General features: G+C 46.8%; 1 protein-coding gene across 15 annotated transcripts in view; it reads left to right on the top strand.

The window, feature by feature from the left end:
- The first annotated feature begins 6398 nt into the window (after positions 1-6398).
- The window catches only part of Cep164 (centrosomal protein 164), a 64748-nt gene continuing 64230 nt past the window's right edge, over positions 6399-6916 (top strand). For 14 of the 15 annotated variants that reach the window (XM_076925000.1, XM_076924999.1, XM_076924998.1 and 11 more), the window contains exon 1: positions 6399-6568. The gene's annotated coding sequence lies outside the window, so the exon portion shown is untranslated. The remainder of the gene's footprint in view (positions 6569-6916) is intronic. The other variant, XM_076924985.1, reaches the window with a different exon arrangement.

Here is a 6916-nt window from a genome sequence, read left to right as displayed (position 1 = left end):
TTGGGGGTATATACCCCAGAAGTGGAGGCACATGCCTTTAATCCCAGCACACGGGAGACAGTAGCAGGAGAATCTCTGTAAATTCGAGGGCAGTTTGGTCTACATAGGCAGTTCCAGGACAGCCAAGATTGCATAGAGAAACCCTGCCTCAAAAAAGAAACAAAAAATGGGGAATCTAGAAGAGGTGACATTTATTATTATTATTATTATTATTATTATTATTATTATTATTATTATTATTGTTTTTTTGAGACAGGGTTTCTCTGTGTAGCCCTGGAAAGAGGTGGCATTTAATTTAAACCTTAAAATTGGAAGTATTTTAAGTAGCAGAGACCGGAGGAGCAAGGTTAAAGGGATGAGAGTATGCCAGTCAACAAACTATCACCAGGATCGGACAGAGAGACCTACCGCCTTTTCAGTTCAGAGCATTCAGTCTGCCCCAGCTACGAGGTGGCCGCCTCTTCTACGTCTGGATCCATCTGTGCCTTTGATGGTTTCTTGACATGAATCCTCATGACCCACCTGGTTACTTCCCATCAGTCAGACTGAGGATCAGTTGCTTTGGAAAGCTCTCAAGTGTCAACGCTCCGAGGCATAGCAACATGCTCACTGAAAAGAGCTTGAGATGAAGGGCGGTGCAGCCCTGATAAAAATTGTGTGACTATGCCATCATATCATTTATCAGAGGTGGAAAGCCCTCGATAAAACCCAGCAGTCATTCTGATTAAAAAAAAATAATAATAAACTAGAAGGAAACATCTTAAATAAGGTAGATGAGGGCTGGGGGTGTGGCTCGGTGGGCTGGGGGTGTGGCTCGGTGGGCTGGGGGTGTGGCTCGGTGGGCTGGGGGTGTGGCTCGGTGGGCTGGGGGTGTGGCTCGATGGTAATGTACCTAAGTACAGCAGGTGTAAAACTCTAAATAAAACCCCAGCACCCAAGAAGGAGAAAACAGGTAAGTGTTATCAGTGAAGTTAGAAAGAGGAGGTCATTATTCTCACTTGTTCTAACCAAGATCTCATTCTGTAGCCCTGGCTGGCCTGCAACCTGTTCTAGAGCCCTTGCTGGCCTCAAACCTTCAGCAACTCTCCTGTTTCTGCCTTCCGGGCACCAGGTGTGATTACAGGTGTGAGCCACCATGCCCGGCATCCTCAGCCCTGTCCCTCACAGAGTCTACATAGCCTGGCCGGCCCCGTAGGTGAGAAAATTTGATCTCAGCAAGATGGAACCAACATTACACACCTCTCATCTGCTAATCCTTCTTTGATTATTTATTTATTTATTTATTTTGGGGGGGGCACAGGGTCCTGCAAACATACTGTGCAGTCTAGGTTAGCTTCAACTTTGATGCAATTCTCCTGCCTCGGCTTCCTGAATCTCAGCATTTGGGAGGTGCAGAAATGTTAGCTACATACAATAAAGCAAGACCTTCTAGTGAAGCTTGTATCCCCAGCTACGTGGGAGGCTAAGGCAGGAGGATCTAGAGAGAGTTCAAGACCAGCCTGGGCTACAGAATGAACTCAAAGCTAGTCTGATTTAACAAGACTCTATCTCAATAAAATAAAATAAAGGAAAGGAAAGGAAAATAAAATGAAGTAAAATAAAATAAAATCCCCGGCTGTAGTTCAATGGCAGAACACCTACCTGACACACATAAAGGCCTGACTTTGAGCCCCAATGCCGAAAACAATAACAGTAATGAATAGATTAATGTATATGTGGGAGTGGGGATGTATAAAGATAGCATTCATATTAGAGAAAAGTGGATGCATTCTTCAATAACTGCCACTGGGAGTTACAATCCACGTGGAAGAAGAGAGCACCAAATCCACATCTCACCTAAAAAATAAGCTTCAGATATACTAAGGAGCTTAACATTAAAATTGAACTAGAGGAAAAATAGAATATACTCACTATATTAAATTAAAGGAAACCTCCTTAATAAAGCCAATGGGGGGGGGGACCCACAACTGGACAAGTTTCCCCTTAAATATGCAGCATGTCTGTAGAACTGGAAGCACCCTCGGCATCCTGGCTCTCCCGCTCATATGGGGCTGTGGAAAGGCAGCTGGGGTGCTGGGTAGACAAAGTGCAGAGCACTAGGCTGTGCTTACCCCGCACCGCCACTGTCCGGTGCTGGGCTCCAGCGAAGCACTGACACACTGTTCAGGGGGTGGGAAAATGCAGCCTAGGATGTGGGAGGCCGAAGTTGGGGTTCCCTGACTCCCAGGCATCCAGTCACCGCTGGAAAACTGCACAGAGGGCTTGGGAACAGAGTTGGGGCCTTTTGGGCTGAGGATGAAGTCAAGCCTGGGCCTGAGTTGGGGTGGGGGGTGGGGATGGGAACTCTGGTTTAGCTCATTTGGGATCGTCCTTAGCTTAGTGGAGGGTTGCCTGGGAGCGCAGAAGGATCTTCTGCAGGAGACTTCGGAAGGCTCTGTAGGTGAAGGCTTCCTCCATGTTTCCCCACGGTGGTTAACCATGAAAGAAACAATCCTTGGTTCCAAACTGTTTATTAATTGTTCATTGTGGAGAATGGGAGCATACCAACTTCTTCTTAGGGTGGACCGGACATTAAATGCTTTTTGCAGAGAGGAATGTCCAGGAAGAAAAGCGTATTGGCTAAACCTACAGAGCCTCATTAGCATGAACTAGATACCTCATTAGCATGGAGAACTCTATTTTGGGCTATGCGACTTAAGTTGGGAGTATGATCATGTTCCAGACCGACTCAGGTGGGTGCCTGGGTGCTGGGGTCTTGGATCCACTCAATCTTATCAGGTTTCCTGGCACAATCCACTCTCCCATACACTCACTGTCTGGGAGACCATAGTCTCACTTCACCTTTCTGTTTCAAAGGCCCTCATCTGTGAACCAGAGTAAGGGTGATGTGGTGGTTTGAATATGCTTGGCCCAGGGAGAGGCAGTATTAGGAGGTAGGGCCTTGTTGGAGTAGGTGTGGCCTTGTTGGAGGAAGTATGTCACTGTTGGGGTGGAGACCTTCCTCCTAACCATGTGGGAGCCAGTCTTCTCCTAGCAGCCTTCAGATGAAGATGTAGAACTCTCAGCTCCTCCTGCACCATGCCTGCCTGGATGCTGCCATGTTCCTGCTTTGATGATAATAAACTGGACCTCTAAACCTGTAAGCCAGTCCCATTTAAATGTTGTCCTTCTAACAGTTGCCTTGGTCATGGTGTCTATTCACAGCAGTTAACCCTACTGAGACAGAAGTGGTGGCATGAGCCTTGTCATGTAAAGTTGTGTGAAGGTGGACAGGGTGGCACGCACCTGTAATCCCACACTAGGTAGGCTCCCCACTGTTCTAGGTCAGTCTGTTCTAGCCTGGCCTATGTACAAAGCAAGTTACAGGCCAGCCAGGGCTACATGGTGAGATCCTGCGTCAGAAAAACAAAAAAGCCAAAACCTTAATGAGGTAATCTGTGCAAAGCACTTGGAATGGGGTTTGGCACAGTGTGAACACTCGGGTGAAGACTAGTTGTCAACTGTGTTACCACATCTCCTGGGGTGGGGGGCGAGTGACATTTACAAAGATAAAACTCAAACTGTGTATTAGGGACCATTTGCTACACTATGGGGAGACAAAGGTTAGTGGCTACAACCCATAAGGAGCCTCCACAAATCAATGTATCCAAACGAGGTGACAGAGAAATGAACAAAGAAAATGGAGAAAAAGTTCACAGAAGAAATTCAAATGGTTAGTAATCATATAATTTATTAAAATGTAAATCGAAACCATTATGTGCTACTGTGCTACCACACGCCTGGGTACTTGGGAGTTCAGGGCCAACCTGAGTTACATGACACTCTGTTTTAAAGAAGCTCCAGGGGCCGGAGAGATGGCTCAGTGATTTAGAACACTCACTGCTCCTGCAGAGGACCAGAGTTCAACTCCCAGCTCCCACATCAGGCAGCTCACCACTACCTGTAACCCCAGTTCCTGGCTTATCCACCACCTCTGGCCTCCATTGCTCCTTCGTTAACTTGTACAAACCCCCAATCAGACCACATATATGCATAATTAAAATGAAAACGTATCAAAAAAATGGCTGGAGAGTTGGCTCAGTGGGTAAGAGTGCTGACTGCTCATCCAGAGGTTTTGAGTTCAGTTCCCCAGCTCCCAACCATCTGTAATGGGATCTGATGCCTTCTTCTGGTGTGTCTGAAGACAGCAACAGTATACTAACATATAATAAATAAACAATTCTTTAAAAAAAAAAACTTAGCCGGGCGGTGGTGGCGCACGCCTTTAATCCCAGCACTTGGGAGGCAGAGGCATGCGGATTTCTGAGTTCGAGGCCAGCCTGGTCTACAGAGTGAGTTCCAGGACAGCCAGGACTACACAGAGAAGCCCTGTCTCGAAAAAAACCAAAAAATAAAATAAAATAAAATAAAATAAAATAAAATAAAATAAAAATAAAAAATAAATAAAAAAACCTTAACAACAACAAAAAGCTGGACAGTAGTGGTGCACGGCTTTAATTCCAGCACTCCAGAGGCAGAGCCAGGCAGATCTCTGAGTTCCAGGCTAGCCTGATATAGTTCCAGGATGACCAGGGCTACACAGAGAAACCCTGTCTCAAAAAGCAAAAAACGATCAACAAACAAAAGAAACTTCAAACCCAACCTAACCAATCAACCGAATAAAAATCCAATAATACACGAGGCTCACCTTTTCCTTCCTTCTTCTCTTTCCTCCTACCTCTCCTCCTTTCTTTTCTTTTCTTTTTTTTTTTTTTTTTCGGTGTAGTTCTGACGATCCTTTGCTTTGTAGACCTGGCTGGCCTCAAACTCAGATATCTATCTGCCTCTGCTCCTGAGTTCTGGGATTAAAGGCTGTGCCACTACCACTTGGCAAGACTGTAAATTGTAATATATATATATATATATATTTGGTAGTAATTTGGTAACATCTGTTTAAAAAAATTAGCTGGTCAAAAAAAGAAAAAAAGGGAAAAAGAGGCTGGAGAGATGGTGGTTCGGCTGTGCTGTTAAGGTACACATTGCCTAGGTGTAGTGACTCATGCTTTTAGTCCCTGAGGGCAGATATCTCTAAGTTTGAGGTCAGTTGTATCTACATAGAGAGTTCCACGTCACTCAGGGACATATGGTGAGTGTTTTGCCTGCACTGCAGGTATGTCTGTGTACCACATGTGTGCCTGGTGTGGGTGGAAGCCAGAAGAGGTGTTGGGTCCTCTGGAACTAGAGTTTTGCTGGTTGTGAGCTGCCAGGTGGGTGCTGGGAATCAGATTCTGGTCCTCTGGAAGAGCAGCAGGTGTTGGTAGCCACTGAGCTGTCTCTGCAGCCTCTCATGGCAAGTTCTTGTGTATAGGAAGCTATGGGCAGTATTTAGTTATGTCTGTGGTCATGACAATGGCGATTCTTGGCATCCCTTCCATGTTTGGTCTATTGGTCCCTTAGGGACACTTTTAAAGATTACAATGAAGATGAGGAGTTATTTATTTATTTATTTATTTTTATCTGTGGTGAGAATAGAGGAATTGCAGAAAGATTTGAAGTTAAACATGAGAAACACATCCTGATGTCTGGTTTGAGATCCATAGTAACCACACTCTAAATTTCTCCTTGTCGGATTAGACTCTAGTGGTGTGGGACTAGTTTTTAAAGTTACAGTAGTAGGGTTGGGGAGATGGTTCAGCTGCTGAGAGTACTTGCTGTTCTTGCAGAGGACCTAGGTTTGGTTTCTAGCACCCACAAGGTGGCGCACAACTGCTTATAACTCCAGTTCCAGAAGATCCAGTGCCCTCTTCTGGCCTCCACGGGTATCAGGTGTAACGTACACAAAACATCCATACATTTTCAAAAAATTTTTTGAGACAGGGTCTCACTGTGTAGTTCCAGCTGGCTTGGAACTCATTATAAAGTCCAGGCTACCCACAGACGCACAGAGATCTGTCTGCCTCTGTGCCCCAAGTGGTGGGATTAAAGGTTTGTGTCATCAGGTCCGGTCCACACATAATACACTGAAAGGAAAAAGTTAGTAGGCACACAACTGAGCCATCTCTCCAGCCCCTTCATAGTTCTTTTATTACGGGCCTAATCAATAGCTTGACTATTGATAATCACTGATGTTCACGTGATTTTACTCGACCTTTACAAAATGATGGTCTATAAATGATGGGTAACTATTAATATTATGAATGCTCCCTTTCTTCCGGGGGAGAAAGTCTCTTTTATCTACATTCTGGTCTCTCTTTTAACCTCTTTTGGGGGTGGGAGTGGGGTTGTGCTTATTCACTATTTTGAACTACAACTTTCAGGATGCAACGGGCAAAGCCTCGTGGGGACCTTTAACCAATCAAATAACAACGCTCTGAGTCAGCGACCTATTGGCTCTTGGGAGAGGCGGGCCTCTCAGTTGCTAGGCCAGTGCCTTTCCGGAAGTGGTTGCTGGTCGCTGCAGGGCAACACCCCGGCGTCCCTGGAAGCGGGGAGCCGGACACCCCGGCGTCCCTGGAAGTGGGGGAGGCCGGGGTGGTGCTGGGGAGGCGGCGCAGAGCCATCGTCCCGGAAAGCCCCGGATCGGGGACAGGTGAGATCTCGGAGCCAGGCTTGGTGGCGTGGCAGGAGTTTGCAGGGAGCTGAGGCGTTGTGAGGTGTCGGTGCGCGGGAACTGAGATGGGAGAGGAGAGCCCCTCCGGCGTACGCGGCCTGGCTTTCTAGCCTCTCCTGAATCTACACCCCACCTCCAGCCCTTAGCCCACTCCTGGGCTATCCCAAGCTCAGCTAAACGCTTGGCATCTTTCGGCCAGCTGGGCAGGAGAGGAGGTTTGGGGTTTTCTTTGCACTGATTCAGGAATCTCCTCCGCCCGGAACCGCTGCCCTCTTCTTGGCCTCGGTGACTCGCCCTCGCGAGGCTGCCAGCTCAGCCCTCTGCAGG

This window comes from Arvicanthis niloticus, chromosome 26 (genome assembly GCF_011762505.2).
Source record: "Arvicanthis niloticus isolate mArvNil1 chromosome 26, mArvNil1.pat.X, whole genome shotgun sequence".
In the NCBI taxonomy this organism is placed as follows: domain Eukaryota; kingdom Metazoa; phylum Chordata; class Mammalia; order Rodentia; family Muridae; genus Arvicanthis; species Arvicanthis niloticus.
This window is presented reverse-complemented; position numbering and strand designations above follow the sequence as displayed.